The following is a 21648-nucleotide window of genomic DNA, read 5'->3' on the forward strand; positions in this document are numbered from 1 at the left end:
AGCCCTGCCCTATAAATTTAGTGGATCCAAAATTAAAAGAGGAAAATACTTTATTTTAATGGTTTCTGTAGGATCTGAGTATAACTCCATTTATTTCCCCCATTAAGAATCATATGATCCTAGGATAGGTTCCATTCCTAAGTATCAACACTGGAACCCACAGTTTTAAAACAAGTAGTGACGATGTCTGTGGTGGTATTTAGCCATGGAAGTAACTTCTCTGGTTCGTGAATTTCAGGACTAGAAACCAGACCTACTGTTTCTTGGCTTGTGAGACAATAAAGAGAGGATGAAAACTGCTCTATATATTCACATGAAGAACTGTCTGTTATGGGCAGCTCTCATTACATACATTAGGCTTCTCTTTATATATTACAGTTCATTGTCTTTGAGCAGAGCGCTTCTCCATGGGGAGTGTATATGTGTATGTTTATACACATGCACATGTATGTGTGTGTGTGCTTGATTCATTCGTTCTGGTCCACTGAATATACCAAAGGAATGAGGAGAAATATTTATACATTGAACTGAAGGAGCTAGCTTAGCTCAGCGTCCGTACCATGTACTTTCTAGTATCTGATCCTTTACCATAGAGAATGGAACCTAAAACTAAAATTGCATTTGCTAGACTCCTTTGCACCTTGGTTTCTGAGTGGGATTATGTTTGACTGACCAGATATCTTCACATAGCATTTAGAAGGTGACAGCGGGGAAAGGTCATGTGGCTGGCTCATTGTTTATTTTTAATGAGTTCTATTGCGGGAAAACTTTATATAGAATACAGTGCACACATCTGAAGTGTATAGTTTGATGAGTTCTAAAAAATGTATAGACCTGTGTAACCATATCAATATGAAGGTACATAATAAATCCCTCATCACAGAAAAGTCCCCTGTACCTTCTTCCAGCCACTCTTCCAGCTCCCAATCTAGGCAACTATTGATCTGCTTTTTATTACCATAGATCACTGTCATCTTTCGTAGAGATTCAAATAAGTGGTATCATGTATGTATCCTTGCTAACTCTGCCTTATTTCACTCAGCATACTGTTTTTGAAATTTATCCATACTGCGGATGTGGTAAACAGGATTCTAAGATGGCCCCCAAGATTCTTACCTTCTGGGGTACACACACCTTCTCTGTTATTCATACTAACACTAATCCAGATGCTATTAGGAAGGAATTTTTTCAGATGTAATTAGAGTCTCTAATACATTTGCTTTAAGTGGGAAGGTTTTCCTGTTGAGCCTGACCTAAGCAGATGAGCCTTTAGAAAAAGCTAGAGATATTTGAAGCATGGGAGAAACTTCAGTGTTGGCTTTTAAAAAGAAAATGTCCATGTTATTGAGAAGGCCTTGAGGCAAGGAGCACCAGGCAACCTCTAGGAGCCTAGAACAGCCCTGTGTTGACAGCCAACAAGAAAGTTGCCACCTCAGTGTTATAATTGTAAAAAACTGAATTCTGTCAACAACCACATGAACTGAACAGAGCCTCTGAGTGCGTAAGACCACAGCAGTGTTCAACACCTTGAATTCAGTCTGTTGAGAGCTGAGCAGAGACCCCAGCTATGCCATGCCCAGACTTCTGGTGTACAGAACCCTGAGTTAATAATAGATGGACATTGTCTGAAGCTGCCAAGTTTGTGGTAATTTGTTACGTATCAATAGAAAATGAATACATTGTACATATCATTAGATTGTTCCTTTTTTATTGGCAAGTATATGAGTTATCTATTACTAGATAACAAATCAACAATTCAGTGTCTGAAACAACACATTTACTGTCTTATAGTTTCTGTAGGTTGGCAATCTGGAAACGTCCTATGTGAATGATCCTCCAATTCAGGGTTGCTTCTTAATAGCTTGCAAGCAGTGTAGGCCAGCACTGAGATCTCATCTGAAAGTTAACTGGGGAAAAGACATTTTCAGCCTCACATAATGGGATTGTTGGCAAGGTTCAGTTCCTTTGGGGTTGTTAGACTGATGGCCTCAGATCCCGAATAGCAGTTAGCTAGTGGCACCTTCAGTTTATTGCCTTATGGGCCCTCCCCCACCCAAGATGGCAATTTGCTTCATCAAAACCAGCAAGGAAGAAAGTCTGCTAGTAAGGTGCTACAATCTCTAGTAATATAATCACAGAAATGACATCCCCTCAACAATGAGATACTTTATTTGTCAGAAAGAAATTGCTCAAGGAGAAAGGAGGGGATTACATAAAGCCGTGAATATGTTTGGTCGCTGGGATTACTGGGTGCTAGAAGCTACCTACCACCATGAATAGTATTCCATTATATGAATATACCATTCAACTGTAGATAGACACTTAGCTTAATGCCAGATTTGGACTATTAATTAGGAAAAAAAAACAAGAGTTGCTATGGACATTCAAAGTGTAAGTGTTTGTGTGGGTACGTTTCATTTGTCTTGAGTGAAATTGCAGGGTCATATAGAAAGGGTATGTTTAATCTGAATAAGAAACTGCCCCAAATGCTTTCCAAAGTGATCCTACACTCCCAACAATGTACAAGTGATTTTATACTCTTAACAATGTACAAGAATGTATCAGAGTTCCAGTTGTTCCATATCTCCACAAACACTTGAAAGTTCAGTCGGCTTAATTCTAGCCATTTGAGTGGAAATATAATGGTATTCATTATGTTTTAATATGCTTTTCCCTAGTATATATGTTAGGTATGGTAAGCATCTTTTTATATACTAAGAGGCTCTTTGTAGATCTTCTTTTGTGAAATATAAACATATTGGATTGCCCACTTTTTATTTTTAAATCCTTTATCATTGAAGTATCATTGACATACTGTGTTATATTAATTTCAGATATATAACATATTTTTTTTAAAGATTTTATTTATTTATTTATTTGAGAGAGAGAGAATGAGAGACAGAGAGCACGAGAGGGAAGAGGGTCAGAGGGAGAAGCAGACTCCCTGCAGAGCAGGGAGCCCGATGTGGGACTCGATCCCGGGACTCCAGGATCATGATCTGAGCCGAAGGCGGTCTCTTAACCAACTGAGCCACCCAGGCGCCCTCAGATATATGACATATTAATTCAACAACTCTATACATTACTGAGTGCGCACCATGATAAGTGTAGTCAACAACATTATTACAATATTATTACAATATTATTGACTATATTCCTTATTTTGTACTTTTCATCTCCATGATTTATTTTACAACTGGAAGTTTGTAGTTCATCTGTTTCACTCATCCCCTTCCCACCTCCCCTCTGGCAACCCATTTTTTAATTTGGGTTGTTTTAATTATTAAGTTGTAAGAGTTCTTCATATATTCTGAATACAACTCCTATATCAGATATATGTATTGCAAATGCCTTTTCTCAGTTTATGGCTTGAATTTTCATTTTTAAACACTCAACTGAAGAGCAGTTTTATGTTCAATGAAGTCCATTTTATCCATTTTTTTCTGTTATGATTGATATGTTTTGAATTATTTATGAAAATATTTTTATGTCAAGATAAAAAGTATTTTTTTATCCCAGAAATTTTATGATTTTAGCTTTCATTTTTACACCTTGGATCTATTATGAGTTAATTTTTTTTTGCATATTTTGAGGTAAGGATTGGTAATTGTTTGTTTATAGATACTTCCTATTTTTCCAGCACCATTTGTTGAAAAACCTTTCCTTTCCCTATTGAATTATTTCATCTAAATTATTATGTCTAAAATCAAATAACCATATTTGCATGGTCTTCTTTTAAACCATTAATTTTGTTCCATTAATCTATATGTGTATTTTTTTTCACAAATACCATTGTCTTGATTACAGTAGATTTGTTGGAAATCTTGGAATCTACGTATTCTGAATTTGTTCTTTTATCAAGTTGTTTGGATATTTTAGATCCTTTGTATTTCCCTCTAACATTTCAAATTAGGTTGTCAATTTTTCTCAAAAAACAAATCTTGCTGGGATTATGGATAAAATTCTATGGCATCTATAGATAATTTAGGAAGAACTGGTAACTTTTAATATTGAGTACCCTAATACCATGAACGTGGTATCTATCACCCTCCATAATGGTCTTCTTTAATTTCTCAGCAATGTTTTATAGTTTTCCGTGTAGGTCTTGCAGTTTGTTTAATTCTAAGTATTTCATGGTTTTAGGTGCAATTGTAAATACTTAAAAAATTAACTTTCTGGGATGCCTCGGTGGCTCAGTCGGTTAAGCATCTGCCTTTGGCTCAGGTCATGATCCCAGGGTCCTGGGATCGAGTCCGACATCAGGCTCTTTGCTCAGTGGGGAACCTGCTTCTCTCTCTGCCTACCACTCCCCCCTGCTGCGCGCTCTCTCTCTCTCTCTCTCTCTGACAAATAAATAAAATCTTAAAAAAATTAATTAGCTTTTGTTCATTGCTAGCACATAAAAATACAATTGATTTTTATATTGACCTTGTCTTGTGCAGTGTTGTTATATTCACTTGTTAATTCTAGGAGCTTTTTAATAGGTTTCTTAGGAGCATTTACATCCATCGTCATGTCACTTGCTAATGAAAACAGTTTTACTTCATACTTTCACACTGTGTGTCTTCAGTTCTTTGTTGTGCTTTATTGCAGTTCACTACAATGTTGGTTAAGAATGGTGAGTGTGGAGATCCTTTCCTTGTTTGTAATGTTATGGAAAAAGCAATCTTTCACTCTTCAGTATGATGTCAGCTGTAGGTTTATATAGATACCCTTTATTAGATTAAGAATGTTCCCTTCTATTACTAGTGTCCTGAGATTATAAATGGGTGTTGAATTTTGTAAAATGCTTTTTCCGATTCTAGTGAAATGACCTAATGATTCTTCTCCTTTATGCTGTTTATTTGATGCATTATAATGATTGGTATTAAAAAGTTAAATTAACTGTGCATTGCTGCAAAAGCCCCATATGGTTATACCATATTCTCCCTTTAAAGATTTACTGGATTAAATTTGCTAATATTTGTTCAGGAATTTTGTGTCTGAGTTCATAAGGAATATTTGTCCTTTTCATGTAATATTTTCAATCAAGGTAATCTCATAAAATTCTCATAAAATGAATTAAGGAATGTTCTACTTTCCTATAATTTTCTCGAAGAGTTTGAATAAGGTTGGCATTATTTTTACTTAAGTCTGTGATAGAATTCACCAGTGAAGCCATCTGAATCTGGAGATTTCTTTGTGGGATCATTTTAAATTATAATTCCAATTTCTTTAACAGATGTATGGCTATTCAAATTTTCTGTTTCTATTTCTTTTTGAGTCATTTGGGTAATTTGTACCTTTTCAGGAATTTGTTCATTTTATCTGTTTTTTAATGCCTTGGTTTAACACCAGTCATAGTATTCACTTATTGTCCTTTTAATGTTAGTAGAATTTAAAATTATGCCTTTTATATTCCTAATACTGTTGACATATATCTCCTCACTTTGTCTCAGTGTATTTTCCTTTGTATTTTTCCTCCTTAGGGTTTGTTGTGCATCTTATATAGTTAACTTCTTCTTAAATTTGGAAAACTTATTCATTATAGCTTCAAATATTTGCTTTGTTACCACCCCTTACCAGGACTTCAATTGTGTAGGTTTTAGACTGCTTAATGTTGTCCCTTAGCTCACTGAAATGCAATTCAATATTTTCTTTATTGCCTTCCTCTTTGTGGAAGAGAGCTGTTTTAATATCATTTCTTGTTCTGTTTCTATTGGCTAATTTTTCTCCTGGTTATGTGTTTTATTTTCCTAGTTTTTACATGTCTAGTAATTTTTGATTAGATGCTGGATGCACACATTTTAAGTGGTTGCGGTCAGCAATTGTTGTCCCCCTTTAAAGAGCGGTGGCCTCTGTTTTAAAAATCAATTTAGTTCCTTGCCATTTATCTTGCTCTTTTTTGAGGTTTCTGTTTATTTTTCTTTGGATATAAGTGGAGCGGTTTTTACTTCAGGTATAATTTAGCTCCACTATTGAGATGTGGCTTTTGATACCGCTACTGAATTTGGAGAGTGATACTCTCCAAATTGAGAGTAAACTTAAAGGATCCCTAGCTCTCCCAGTCAGTTTTTACCTATTCTCATGATGTTTCATCCTATATGTATACATCATATTATTTAGTTAAGTCTCTAGGGAGCTTTCTTAAGATTTCTTGTGTTCCCTTCCTGCATAGTTTCCTCTTCTTTGGAACTTTAACTCACTATTTCCATCCTTCTTAGAACTTCTGAATTCCAATCTCTTTCTTCTCTACTTGGTTTGACAGCCATAATCTGCTTAGAACTATCTTTCATGCTCCGTGTACTAGAATATAAGTCTGGGTAGGAATCTAGGGCAATCATAAAGCTCACTTCATTTGTTTCTGTTTTCTCAAGGATCACAGTCTTGAGTTGGCTGTTGTCCAAGGTCAGAAATAGTAGTTTCAAAAATTTTAATTGTATTTTTAGTGTATTTTAAATTGATATCCCCTTATCCATGTCCCTCTTCCAGTTTTACTGAGATGTAATTGACATATAGCACCTTGTAACTCTAAGGTATACAGCATAATGATTTGACTTACATGTATTGTCAAATGATTACCACAATAAGGTTAGTTAACATCCATCACATCATATAGATATAAAAAAAGAAAAAAAAATATTTCTTTCCCTGTAATGAGAACTCTTAGGATTTACTCTCTTAACAACTGTCATATATGCCATACAGGAGTTTGAACTGTAGTCATCATGTTGTACATTACATCCTTAATGCTTTTTTATGTTATAACTAGAAGTTTGTACCTTTTGACCACCTTCATTTCAATGATAGTTTAATGTACTTTACTATACTTTATCCAGTTTTCTATTTGCTAAAGTCAGGAGAGAGAATCTAATTCTTTTTATTTCATCATAGAAACAGAAGTCCTCTTCTTCCTCCTTCTTTTTCTCCTGGCAAGCATGTTTTTGAATTTCTTGGTATTTTCAAGGTTGTTTTACAGTGTTCAGTTATGATCTTAATGTGTCTTGAGGTTGAGTCATGGAATGTCTATTTTTGTTGTGCGGCATGGATTACTTACAGTGATAATGTCTTCTTGATTCCCAGATTATACCAAAATGGTGAGTTACTGAATAATATTTTAACAAATCTTATTTTTAACTGGTTATGGTATAAAACAGGATATTTTACAACACCTATATTTCTGTCTAATAGACTTAACTTCTTCAATGCAGTTTTCACATAGTTCATTTTCCTAAAATATAATAATGGCTCAAGATTTAGCTATATGTCATCCACTTGGGGAAAAACACCAGTATTAGTTTCCTAAGGCTGCCATAATAAATACATTTTGTGGCTTAAAACAACATAAATTTATTCTCTCACAATTCTCAAGGCCCAAAGTCCCAAATCAAGTTGTCAGCAAAGCTATATTTGCCCTGAAAGGCTCTAAGGGGAGAATCTCCCTTTGCGTCTTCTAGCATCTGGTGGATCCTGAAATTACTTAATCACATCTGCAAAGTTCCTTATTCCAAGTAAGGCCACATTCTGAGGTTCTGAGTGGATATATCTTTTTTGGGGGAGGCCACAATTTAACCCACTACAGTACTTAATGGAAAGAGTGTTATTTAATACAGAACCCTTGAATTTCATGTTATAAACTGATTGGACAGTGTGAGTGGGGAATCTAACCTTCCAGGAAATGATTATAATATCATGAAATAAAACTTCTCTTTCTCCAAGTCCTTTTATTAAATCCTGTGTGCAGGTTTATACCGTCTGCTATAATAGTCACAAAAGAATGGCATAATACTCTCCTTCCATATAGTTAATGATAAGTCATGAATATACAAAAAGTTAGAACTTTGGGATGCCCGGGTGGCTTGGTCGTTAAGCGTCTGCCTTCGGCTCAGGTCGTGATCCCAGGGTCCTGGGATCCAGCCCTGCATCAGGTTCCCTGCTCAGTGGGAAGCCTGCTTCTCCCTCTCCCACTCTCCCTGCTTGTGTTCCCTCTCTCGCTGTGTATCTCTCTGTCAAATAAATAAATAAAATCTTAAAAAAAAGTTAGAACTTTATTCAAGAGAACAAATTAACAGATGTCCAAAGGTGGTAAGTGAGTGGTGATAAAATGGGTGGGTATGTAAATTTAAAGAAGAAAGACCTGAAGTCTGGGTTCATTGGGAAAGTTTTCACAAATAAGAGGGAGTGGGAAGGGGCTTGGAATATGAGGGACCAAATGGAGGACACTTTAAAAAGGAAAAAGGAAACAGACCAGAGTAAATAAAGACCCAGTCTTAGGCATGGGAATCGTGTTAAGGAAGAGGCGAAAAATTCCATAATTAGGTAGTGAACTATGAGTTAAATCTAGGATAAGAGTTTATCTTTCTGATATTATGATTTATAATAAATATATATTTGGTCTTCATCCCCATTGCTGGCTCAGAGCTCCTAAAGGCTTTGGAATTTCCAAAGTATGAGAGTATAAAAGTATCTTTTGCTATGTTAATGTTGACTTTTGGAAAGCACTTAAGGATGGGAGGGGAGGGGGCTGGAGGTTGAATGGCCAATGGCCAATGACTTAATCAACTGTGTCCAATTGATTAACGTAACACCAAACAGGACAAGGTTCAGAAAGCTTCCAAGTTCATGAATACATGGAAATTTGGAGAGAGTGGTGTCCTGGAGAAATTGTAGAAGTTCTGCACACTTTCCCCAGATTTGCCCTATGCATCTTTTCCCATATGGCTGTTCCTGAATTATATCCTTTATAATAAACTAGTAATCTAGTAAGTAAAATGTTTCTCTGAGTTCTATGAGCTGCTCTAGCAAATTAAACCCAAGGAGAGGGTTATTGGAACCTCCCATCTACAGCCAGTTGCTCAGGAGCACAAACAACCTGGACTTGTGACTGGCCCCTGACGTGGTGGGCAGTCTTGCAGGACTGAGCCCTGAACCTGAGGAGTCTGATGTTATCTCTGGGTAGAAAGCGTCAGAATTGAGTTGAACTGTAAGACACACAACTGGCGACAAAAATTGCTTGGTGGTGTCTGGAGAAACCTCCACACATTGGAAATTGGGCACAGAATTATAGCCTTTATCCTACAGGAAATGAAAATCCTCTTATTTTTAGAGTATGGGACAAGAATGAGCTGATCTCTTCTAGCTTGTTTCCAGCTTCCACCTCCTCCTCCTCCAATGTTGTTCCAACTTGGGCTTTGTAGTCTACTCTGCACATTCAAAACCTCTCTCCAGTCTTTTGCATTTCTTCAGCCCCTCCCCAAATCTCATAATCTTCTCTCCTCCCTCCTCTAAATCACTTTCACAACATGGTCATAGTGATTCTACTGTCATTTAGATGTGCATGTGTGCGGGTGGGCCATACACAGAAATCGTTCCTTCCAATAGGCATTTTCTTTCACTTCAGACCCAGAGCATATTTAGATGTTGATTCTACTTGAACATTCCTTTGGTTAATAGGTAGAGTGTCTCTATTTTCTATATATCCAACCTCAGGACAATGAAATGCAAAGCAGATTTATGTTTATATTTAGCAAATGTGAGAGAGAGGGGTTATTTCTCTTAGGCCTGCTAGGGTGGAGCAGGGACAGCTGATGGAGGGAACAGCAGTTTAAACATGCTGTTTTGTCATGTAAATATTCTCGAAGCTCCAGCCCTGGAATATGACTCTCATCCATTCGTTATTTAATAAGAAAAATACCTGTGAGAAAAAACATTGCATGCAAAGTTGCCTTTAACACTGTATCTACTCTTTATATTTCTAATTTAGTCTTTTCTGGCAATGAACAAAAATGAGGATTAAAAGCTTGCCACAATATCTTCACGATGGTTATTTTTAATACAATGAAAACAGCTTTATGGCATAATCTGTGGTGTAAACTGTGGTCAGTTATGCATCTCCATTTCCCTTCCTGAGTCTGTTCCTCCACACATCACATGACCACAAATAATCAAGTATCGTATACATGCTTTGTTTCCCAAGCCTTACACAGTTTAAAGGAGTACTTTAAAGAGCCCCATCTTGTAGAAGGTAGCATACACCTCAGGCAACATAAAACTGCACTAATGGGTTGTCATAGGAAAACCATCCCAGAGCCATAATTATTAGAAAAAAAGAAGTAAACAAAATACAAATTATGTAGGCTTGCAAGACAAACTTTTTCAGAAATGTCTCCTCTCCTTTTAAACAACAAAAAGCAATGCAGAAAAGGGTAACCACAGATTCGAGAAGGAAGAAGAATGTTTTAGCTACTCTTTCCTACGCCAAGGTTATCTGCTCCTCCCGTCACCCAACCCTAACTAGAAGGTAAATGAATACATCAAGGAACAATAATCTGGCTCCTAGGTGGCCCCGATCTCCCACTACACTCTCTCCCACAAATGACAGGAAAGATCCCAAGAGCCTGAGGAAGAAAACCTACAACAGAAGGTAAAAGGTATTAAATTTGCTGAGCCTATGGAAAGAAAAAATAAGCACGGGTGTAAAAATTGTCTTTGAATGGGAAGTGGCAAGCTGCTTATTCCCGTGAGGGTAAGGACTGGTGTCTAAATTAATCCTGCCCCTGGCATGAATTGGAGAGAATCAGATCATTTTACAAATGTGGCTATTGCTATTATGGCTAAAGTGATGCAATATATGGGGCAAAGGGTTTAAGTTGGGCAGCTTATAAAGTATTTTTTAATGTCTTTTTAAGATTTTATTTATTTATTTGACAGAAAGAGAGAGAGAGAGCACACAAGCATGGGAAGTGGCAGGCAGAGGGAGAAGCAGGCTCCCCACTGAGCAAGGAGCCCAATACCGAAAGTCAATCCCGGGATCCTGGGATCATGACCTGAGCTGAAGGCAGATGCTCACTGGACTGAGCCACCCAGGCATCCCTAGGTTGGGCATTTATATCACTGGCAGATTTTAGGATTTAAAGCAGGAGTTGTCAATTTGTTTCTGTAAAGGGAGATACAGTAAATATTTTAGGTTTTGCAAGCCATATTTTGTTACAACTCCCAAAATCTGCAGGTGGAACAGGAAGGCAGCCAGAGCGCATAGGTAAAATGGCAGGCGTGGCCTTGTTCCTGCATGCCACACCTAGCCAACTCCTGCTCCAAAGTATTTAACATCTGTTCCTAGAGCTGAGCCAAAACTCGGCTCTGGGTAGTGGGAATGAAAGTGGTTGATGCTGCAGTTTATTGTCAAGGGAAAGACCAAACTCCAACTCCCATAGCTTCTGCTAATAAACCTCTCTAAGGAAAAAGCTTGCTGGCAGCACAAGGGAAGCAGCGATACCAATTCCCTGGGCCTCCTTGCAACGGAATGGCTGCCCTCTTTCTCCACTCCATAGCGATGTTGCAACTCGCATGGCATAGGAAGATAGAGTTTTCACCTAGCGAAGGGACTGAGTTAGGTGCCCTTTTTGCATGTTTAGAATGGAATATATTGCTTCTCACAGCCAAATCAATTAAAATATTTCAACAGTTTAAATAAAATTGAAGTCCGATGGTTACACTAGATCAGGGATTCTCAAAGAGGGGTGATTGAACAATGTCTAGAGACCCTTTGGGTTGTCATAATTGGAGAGTGGCTGCTCCTAGCATCTTGTGGCGGGGAGGCTAGGGATGCTGCTCAACATCCTATGGTGCATGGGGCAGGCCCTCACCTCAAAGGATTGTCCAGCCCAAAATGTCAATAGTGCCAAGGTGGAGAAACCCTGTGCTAATGCTTTCGTAAGTCCTTTCTTTAATGAACATAATTACAACACAACATACATTTTCTGGGGGGATATTAAGAGACATCACGACATAAAAAAGAATGTCTCATGTTCTTTGAAAAAAATCAGTATCCTTCAGAATATTATTTGAAACAATCTTGCTTTGAATTCAAGGTGTTTTATGGTCTAATTTTCTAATCCCGACTCTGATTGTAAAATATAGATATATTTAGATTTTTATAACATGTGCATAATATAGTCTGGACTTAAAACAAGACTGAACAATAACTTCCCTGGTTGATGCCAAGGATGGGAACTTTGGAACTTTCTAAGAGAGAAGGCTTAAAGGACATGATAAACTAGAAGAAGTAAAGCTTTTGTTAAGTAGAGTTACAGAGATTAGTGGGTCCTTAGAACTGCCTGGGAACTGTATGCTTTTCTGTCGGGAAAAGGGAGTTAAGATACAGTTGAGCCTAGGCTGACAGAATCAGGTCAAAGTGTTCTGCCTCGTTTTGATATGTTCTTAATACGGAGCTAAACCTATATAATTTTGAATCTTAGGAAAGAAAAAACATGCATACACATGGAGTTTCCTCCAGTAGCTAAATTTGGTTATGTGTGTCAATGTTACCCAAAATGTTCAGAAGCTATGGAAACTTATCAGAACATCCAAATTATTCAATGACTGCAGAGTTAGGAAGTAGGGACCAATTGACAAATTCTCCCCAAACGAAAATAAAATCAACCAAACTGGTTATTTGCATCATTGAAAGCAAAATTCCCACTACTAGTTAGTTAATTTTTGTTAAGACTTTTTACTTTAGAATAGTTTAAGCTTCATAAAAAATTGGAAAGATAGTACAGGAAGTTCCAGAATATGCCATGCCCAGTTTCCTCTAATAATATCTTATGTTACATTATTAATATTTTACTTTAGTGTAATACATTGTCACAAGTTATAAATCAATATTAATACATTATTATTAACTAAAGTCCATACTTGATATAGATATGCTTATTTTTTTCCTTATGTCTTTTTCTATTGCAGGATCCCATGTAGGATACCATATTACATTTAGTCATTGTATCTTCTTAGTTTATAACAGTTTCTCAGACATTCCTTGTTTTTGATACTTTTGGGAAGTACTGGGCAGGCATTTTGTAGAATTGGGAATTTTCTGATGCTTTTGTCATCATTAGACTGGGGCCGTAATTTGGGAAGGAAGACCACAGAGACAATAAGCTAATCTTCACAAATCATATCTAGATGACATGCTACCAACATGACATATCATTTTTGATATTAATCTTGATCCCTGAGCTGTTGTAGTGTGCATATGTCAATTTTAAATGGAATTAAATTTATGTATTGAAATTGTATATACTAAATGACAGATATTGTATAAAATAGCTTGAGAGAAAGTTCAGGTAACTTTTTTTTTTGGCTTTGCTTTTTTTGAGATCATTACGTTTTCTTGAAAAGTATTTCACCAAATATTTCTTTCATTGAAATCATAACTTATTTACTACTGTGTAATACCCAATCTTAGACTAACTTAGATTAAAGCCTTATTTGTCACAAGCTTTGACTTACTTCTGTGAGATAACATCGAAAGATACATTCTTTTCTAAGGTGAAATAAAAGCACTAATACTATAGTAATGATGATATTTTAATAAGAGCATCTTACACTTTCCATGGGATTTTCACATGCATTATCTCTCTTGAATGTCATAACAACCCCAGAAGTTAGTGGATATTATTTTTTAGCCATAACAATTACTTTCTTTGTAATTTGTGCTCAATATGAGAAGTACTTGCATATTATATGTGTCTTCATATGTGTTTTGTGAATGCAAAGACATATTAATGGCTAAGGGAAAGTACAGTCTTTCTTTCCCTGAAAAATTTTTATTTGTCCTTACTGTGTGTATGTGTATGACAAATCTTTTTGTAAGAAGAGGATATTCAGTGATTTCCATTGTAAAGGAAATATTGGGTTTTCTTATTTGTTACCAGACAGCAAGATCTCACATTTCACTAAAATTAAGTTTCAAGTCTAGTGTGTCAGTAAAGTAAGTAATTTCACAGGTAAATGCCAAAATGATGCTGGCACCTGTAAGCTAAGTTATTAGCTGAAACAGATAAAATATTACTATAGAGATCATTTTGAAATTTTGATTATTAGATTCTGAAATATATTTAAAACTATCTTGTAGCTAAGTTACTTTTCATAGGAATAGGAAGATATATTAAGAAATCACTATTTTTTTTCTTTTCTCTAAGTGGAGTCTGCTGCCTCTATCATTTGGATATTTCCTCTTAAGTTTTGACTACTTTTCAAAAACTAAGATAATATTTGCTGACTAAAGGATTTATCAAAAAAATTTTGGATGAAAAGTTAGGACAGACCTTGACTTAGGACAATTCATAGTAATAAGCCTTCCTTGTTAAATATTTCTACTGATAAAAATAATCATCCAGCAAGATGATGGAGGAGATGAGTAAAGAAAATTCTCCCAATACAGAGCACCTAAATATGCTGATAAAAATATTTTAGTATAAAATAGGTTATATGTTTTCAAATAAAATTAGTATATTAGTATATTTGTCAAAGAACTGTTAGGACTCTCAGAATGGACAAATAGAATAACTGAAATTAAAAAAATTTAATAGTTATTATCTGCATTGTGCCTGGCACAATTCTGCATGCTGGGGATATATCTTTACACAAAAGAGTCAAAATCCCTGCTTTCATGGAGCTTTAATTTCTGGTTGTAGAGACAGGGAAATAAGTAAATAACTAAATTTCAGATGACTGAAATTCATTTGATGCATGCATTTGTGCATTTTCCTTGCTATGTAATATTCCATAGTAGGAATATAGCACACTCTGATTTATCCATTCTAATGTTGGTGAATAACTGAGTTGTTTTAATATTTTACTCTTTCTTATCTTTTGATACATCTATGTGTATTCATTTTTGTTGGGCACACATTTAATATATAAGTGCATTTAATTTGAGTAGACAATGCTAGTTTTCTAAAATGGTTATACCCATTTAAATTCACAATTTATTAGGGTCAAGTCAATCTTCATCCTTGCCAACATTTATTATTATCAGTATTTCGCATTTTAGTTTTTCTTTAAAAGTTTGGTAGAATTGCCTGGTGAAGACATTTGGACCTGGAATTTTCTTTATGGAAGTATTTGTGTGTGTGTGTGTGTGTGTGTGTGTGTGTGTGTGTGTGTGTGTTCAATACTTCACAGGGATTATCCCATTTACTTTTTTTTAAAATATTTTTATCTATTTATTTGACAGAGAGAGAGAGCACAAGCAGGGTGAGCAACAGACAGGGAGAGGGAGAAGCAGGCTTCCCGCTGAGCAAAGAGCCCATGCAAGGCTCCATCCCAGGACCCCCGGATCATAACCTGAGCCAAAGGCAGATGCTTAACAGACTGAGCCATTCAGGCATCCTTCATTTACCTTTTTTTATTTTTTTTTTAATTTTATTTATTTGAGAGAATGAGAGAGAGAGAGCATGAGAGGGAGTTGGGTCAGAGGGAGAAGCAGACTCCCCGCTGAGCAGGGAGCCCGATGCGGGACTCGATCCCGGGACTCCAGGATCATGACCTGAGCCGAAGGCAGTCGCTCAACCAACTGAGCCACCCAGGCGCCCTTTTTTTAATTTAAATTCAATTAATTAACATACAATGCATTATTAGTTTCAGAGGTAGAGGTAATATTTGTAATTATAGATAAAAAATTATTCAGATTTTTAATTCTCCGTGTGACCATTGGCTGTTGTAATTTTAGGAATTTGTCTTGTTTCATCTAAAATTATCAAATTTATTGATATAAACTTGTCTCAAATATGTTTTTATTATCCTCTAAATCTCTAGGATCTATAGTGATTTTTCCCTTTTTCATTCCTAATATTGGTAATTTGTGCTGTTTTTATACCACTGCATCTTACAAGGAGATTGTCAGTTTTGTCTTGCCAAAAAACAAACTTCTAGCTTTTTGATCTTCTACATTGTAGTTTGTATCTTCCCCTCCACCCCCACACCTGCCCTCCCCTCCTCCCCCAGTTTGACTTGCTTTATTTTGATACTCACTTTATTGAGGTGGTCTGGAACCAAACCGGCAGTATCTCTGAGGTATGCCTGTCATTTTCTTTGTGGGGTAAGTGATTGAAAGGGCATGCGGAGAAGCTTCTCGGGGTTTGTGATGTTCTATTTCTTGGCCTGCATCATTGTTCTCAGGATGCTTTCATTTTTTTTAGTTAGCTGTGTACTTCACATTTTTTTTTCCATTTTTGTTACTTATTTTTCAAAGTCAGTTAAAGAAAGTGATTTTTCTTCTATAGAACTTTGTACACACGTGATAGAATTTGGTGCCATGTTATTTTTCCTGAATGTCTTGCCTTGATTCTTTTGCTGCATTTTTATTCAGAAACCCTTGCCATAATTACACCTGGAGGACTTACAGCCTTCCTTCACCAACCCCTTGAAATGACACTACACAAGATCTTTCTTTCTTCTTCCATCTCAACATGTTACCATTTTTATGTTTATAGGCAGTAAAATTTATATTTCTAACTATAGTTTCCTGTGACTAGCAGCTTATCATTATGTACTGCTTAATTTCTACTTTGTGTGGCGCTCATTCATTTTAAAGGATTAGCTTCACTTCGGAGGATTAAATCTGGCCAAGGTTTGTTTAACTGCGTAAGATGAGGCTATTAGAGGTACATGCCAAAAAAAAAAAAAGAAAGAAAGAAAGAAAGAAAATAGATGCTGCTCCTGTTCCTTCTGCTCATGTAGATGGTAATAATGGAGAAGATCAGGGGCACAGGCAGTGAGGGGATATAGTCTTCCAAGGGCGTGCCTGAGGAATGGTAGTCTCTGGTTGGCCCTAGTCATTGATCTCGCATTTGGTTGAGTGAAAAATGCAAGCCAAGTGCTTGTTCAAATGTTAGGAAGACAGTAAAGGAGATTATTTAGAAATGAAAGAGAAAGAGATGAAGTGGTTTGCAGAGACAAATTATGGAAGAGGTACATTTTCAAAAAAATTGTTATGGAATTTTACTGTATGGCATATGGTTAAAAACCTATCATATCTTCACACAAAATGTTCAGTAAAAGATCATTTTTACTATTGGCATTTTTCCCCAGCATGATGATGCCTGTTTCAAAGTCAGGAGGTTGATAATAAAATATGTCTGTGAGAAGCCCTCAGTATCTTGGTTACAACTAGAAAAAAACAGTACAGAAATATTTCTTTAAAATGCATCAAAGGAACATGGCTTGATTTTAAATCCTCAGTCAATTGCTTAGAAACTTTAGAACTCAATGGCTGGCCAACAGTAAATTATCTAGCCTCCAAAAGCAGGAAATAGAACTTTTCTTGCTTGCTTTTAACTCATAGCCTTGTCCCTGATTCCAGAATTCTTTATCCCATGAATTTACCAAATTCTGATTTTAAAAAAAACTGTTATTTTCAAACTCATCGTGCCTTAAGAATTACTAACACTTAAAATAAATTCCAGCGACTGGCTATTTTTTAAAAATTGAATGGGACTTTTCCTAAAGATCCTGGATTAGAAATGCCTAGCAAAAGACCCAGGCCCATAGTTGGCCTTCTTTGCATCTCTTGTATTTCTTAACAATTTTAAGAAAATTTAGGTTATTTTTTCCAATTAAATTTCTAATTAAACACTATTTTATCTGACACAAATCTGAGTCACTACAAAAATTTAAAATAAGCATTCAAGTCCCTTACATATTAAAACTGGAGATTAATAAAACTGTTGGTGTATTTTAAAAGTTTTTTTTTTTGTTTTTTATTGTGCTCACTGACTACAGAGAATTAAAGTTTCTTTAATTTCAGTGGAGCTCTGTATGACCAATCACATCTCACTGGCTGTCTTTGAGCTTTCTTTCTTAGATAATATATATCTTGGATAATATCTATCTTTTTTATTTTGCTTGAAATTTTGATTAATTTATGAGCTAATCTTGCCATAATATTTATTTGCTAGTCTCATTTTAATAATAGGTTTAGAAAAAACACCAATCTATCCAGTTTGGAAAATAAGAAACAAATGGTTTGCTTTAGAATGCATCAGGATACAACTTAGTTCCTTAAATCAGCTCTTAAAAATGCAATAGTGAAAAGTAAAGAATTGCTTTCTGAACCTACAATTGATAAAAAAAAAATGTATTTGGTTGTGATATGCTTTTGTTCTTCATCTCCCCCTTTCTTAAGTGTTTATTTTCTTTTTTGTGGCCATCCTAAATCTATCCATGACTAAAGGGCCAGTTCTGACCTTCTCTCCCCATTCTTGGGCAACTTGCCACCCCCACAGCAGTGAATTACACGACTTTGTATGGCTCGCTGTAGCAGATTTCTGGGTCTCTGTCTGACGTCTTTAAATGCAAGGCAACAACAATTTATTTTGTTTCTCTTATAGCTGTTGTATCACCTACAACATTCTGAACATTTTTCCCCCAGAGATGGACATAATAAAATGAATACTCATCCATCAATTCTGTGACACAAATATTCCTTTCTCATGACATCAGGATGATTTGATATTATGATTAAATGGACCTCTGTGTGTCAAGAAAAGTTTATAGAGTCCAGTACCCATATAAAATGTTGCTTAATATGGATCTGTCTTTAGTTAATTCACTTCAAAAAGTATTTATGGAGCACCTACTATGTGCAAGACACCATGTAGGTGGGTAATGGGGATAAAATAGAGAACAGAATTGACAAAAATCTGTGCTTTCATAAGGCTTACATTCCAGTGGGGGATCAGATAATAAGCAAGAAAAATAACCGTGTGTGTGTGTGTGTGTGTGTGTGTGTGTGTGTGTGTGTGTGTGAATTTTGCATTATATCTGGGTATATCTGAGAGAAAGGCATTCTGGGCAGGGAGAACAGTAAGTTCAAAGGTCCTGAGTCAAGACTGTTAAGGCAAAGCAAGGAAAAGGTCACAGAAATAATAGAAGTCAGATGATCTAAGTCCTTAGAGAGTGTTGGGGTATAATAGAAAACCACTGACAATTTTGAGCAAAGGAATAACATGATCTGTAACCTGTAATTCTGTGAAAATCTGTAGCTCCATAACTTTCTATTCTATTCTAGCCTCCTTCTAACTTCATCTTTAAAAAAAAGATGTGGGAATGAACTTGCTCTGACATGATCACCCAAAGAAAACTAGATAATTTATAGATAATACATGCTTTGTTTATGCCATTATTCTTAGGTTTACACAGATTAATTCTCTCCTTCGAACATGCTGATATTTAAAGCTAGGAAAATTTCCAGAGATTTTGAAAATAAGCAAATGGGCATGGTGTTTCTTTTTATCATTTTTTGTGATTATCTACACAGTTTTTCTCATGCATTTATTTTTAAATTGAAACCAAAAAAGCAATCTTTCTAACATCTATGTCCTCAGAACCTAATCAGGGTTTAGGTGAATCATTTTCACATTTGTATATGTATCAGCCAACCCCCACCCCCAAAACCCGATGTTTGACATTGAAAAAAATTTTTGCCATTCTGAGGGAGACTCCTGAGCAAAAATTGCCCGGCTGCCTTTTCAGTCATAAATACTAACTTAAAATAGATAATCAATCAATAAAATTCAAATATTATGTGATGAACTAGGAGAACTTTTTTTTTAAAAACCATTGGTTAGCCTGGTGATGGGTACTAAGGAGGGCATGTATGCATGGAGCACTGGGTGTTATACGAAAACAATGGATGGTGGATCACCACATCAGAAACTAATGACGTATGGTGACTAACAAAACATAATAAAATTAAAAAAAAAAAAACCTATTTGGGTACTTTCTGATCCCTTTTCTTTCCAGAGCACTTCTTACTAGCTTTTAGGGATCTTTTCACCGTTTCCATGTGGTTCTCAAGGGTTGTCAATAGGAAAACACATGTGACCCAACCTGAAACAATCAACTATCTCCACAGATGTTGTGTTCAATACACAGATGTAACTGAGTGACTCAAACTAAAGTATTTAAAATTCTTTATTGGAATTATCTGAATTCCTTGTAGAGGTATAGCCTTATTTTCCTTTTCCTTTGTGAGCTGTAAGTGTGTAATTCTGAAACCATCTGTGTCCATGTTTACTGACATATGGAAAAATCCACTTTGCAGAAGGAGATGGTGAGAACAGGAGAAGCAAGTACAGTCGTGGAGAGGATTTACAGACATATATGCAGGAGTTAGAGGACAGAGAGAGATGGAGAAAGATAGATAAGTAGAGAAGCAAAGAAAGATATTTATTTTCAAATTCCAACCCTTGTACTATCTCCTCCAGCTACACAAACCAACAAAATCCTTTTTGTTTTAGGAAATTTAACGTGGATTTCTGCTCTCTGCAATCAAAACAAACCTGAGTTAGACATTAACACCAAAAGTTATGTTGGAAAAAGAAGACCCTAAAATGGAAAATTGGCTGAGTTGAGGTGAACTAAATTACAACGATGATTCCATGATCCCAGGATGGAAATTGGCAAGCTTTGTTCTGCCACAAGAAGCAGGTTAAAAAGTTACCTGTTAAATCTTTAGACTTCATGTGCTTACTGAGGTTGGAGCTATAGGAGATTTACTGGAAAATGTCAGAACTCTGGGAATAGGTTCAAATCCTTTGCTTCAGTAGGGTCTTGAACAACCAACACAAGCTTTTCTATAAACTGGCCCAGCCAAAATTAGAAAGTGCATAGCACACGTTTGTTGAGAGACCATGTCATCTCTTCTTTCTCTGTCCCTCCTCACTTAGCTTGGGACAAAATATGAGGCACTGTTCATCTTTCAAGAAGCATTAATTTCATCATCCCCAGTGGTCTTGGATTGTTGACCAGAGGAAGAAAAGACAGCGATAGAAGAGCTGAAGACATGGAAAGAACTATTCCATAGACCCGTCTGTATCAGGTTGAATTCTCCAAATTTCAAATAATAAAATTCAAATCCAGATTCATTTGAACAAAAATGTAATGTATTGGTTTATAGAACTTAAACTCCAGTGACAGTCTGGCTGTAGATCTAGGGGCTCAAATGAAGTCTTTATGACACTGTTTCTTTCTGACTACTCTGCTTCCTTCGGTGTTTTATCAATTCTCAGAGAAGTTCCTTTATTCAGAGAGAAAAGATGGTTATTGTAGGTCCAGTCTTATACCCTATGACCTCCAAGTCTAGAGAAAAATATCATTCCTCTTTTTTAGCTCCTCAAGTGAAAATCCAGAGTTGAACATGATGCGTTGGCTTGTGTGATTGAGGAAATAATTTTCTCAAGCTTTTTTGTAAACTAAGAATAATAATTACAAAAATAACAATAATAATAATACCTACCTGATACTGTTGCTGTGAGGAAAATAAAAGCTTATTTATGTAAAACTTGGCAAGTATAAAGTGCTTACCAAATACAAAGTTCTATAAAAGGATCAGCTTTTACAATCCACTATAACCCACTCATGGCTGCCTAGCACACATAGTAATGTATATTAGAAGCAATATTAGTAGTGGCAATAATAGCAGCAGTAATAATAGTAATAATTATTATTATAGCAATCATTTTGAGCTACTCAGAATTCTTATGGTCGTCATCCTTGAGTGAACAAGAAATGTAGGAAATGCCTCCCTTTCTGCATGGAGTCATGTTGGAGCTGCCAGTCATGGTGCTTCTTTGTTCCCCCTAGGGTTTTAAATTAACCAAGTGATGTAAGCTGGGTCAGAGGCCATACTGCATCTCTTGGACACAGTAATTATTCTAAAAGATGAACATGTTCAGTCCAGAGAACTTTCCTGAAATTTTCTAAATGTGAAGTGAACAAGGGTAACTCTGGCTTCCTCTGAGATGGAAGGCTGTATATATGTAGACATGAGGCCATCAGAGACCCAGCATCTGCTCTGTGGGGATGGTCTGCCTGAGAGAAGAC

The 21648-nt window shown here is 36.0% G+C and overlaps 1 long non-coding RNA gene across 2 annotated transcripts in view; it reads left to right on the forward strand.

The window, feature by feature from the left end:
- Positions 1-20643, forward strand: part of LOC113918693 — a 71294-nt gene extending 50651 nt beyond the window's left edge. For both annotated transcript variants that reach the window (XR_003518655.1, XR_003518656.1), the window contains exon 5: positions 20064-20643. This is a non-coding gene — a long non-coding RNA (uncharacterized LOC113918693). The remainder of the gene's footprint in view (positions 1-20063) is intronic.
- Positions 20644-21648: the final 1005 nt, after the last annotated feature.

Source organism: Zalophus californianus, chromosome 1, assembly GCF_009762305.2.
Source record: "Zalophus californianus isolate mZalCal1 chromosome 1, mZalCal1.pri.v2, whole genome shotgun sequence".
Lineage (NCBI taxonomy): Eukaryota > Metazoa > Chordata > Mammalia > Carnivora > Otariidae > Zalophus > Zalophus californianus.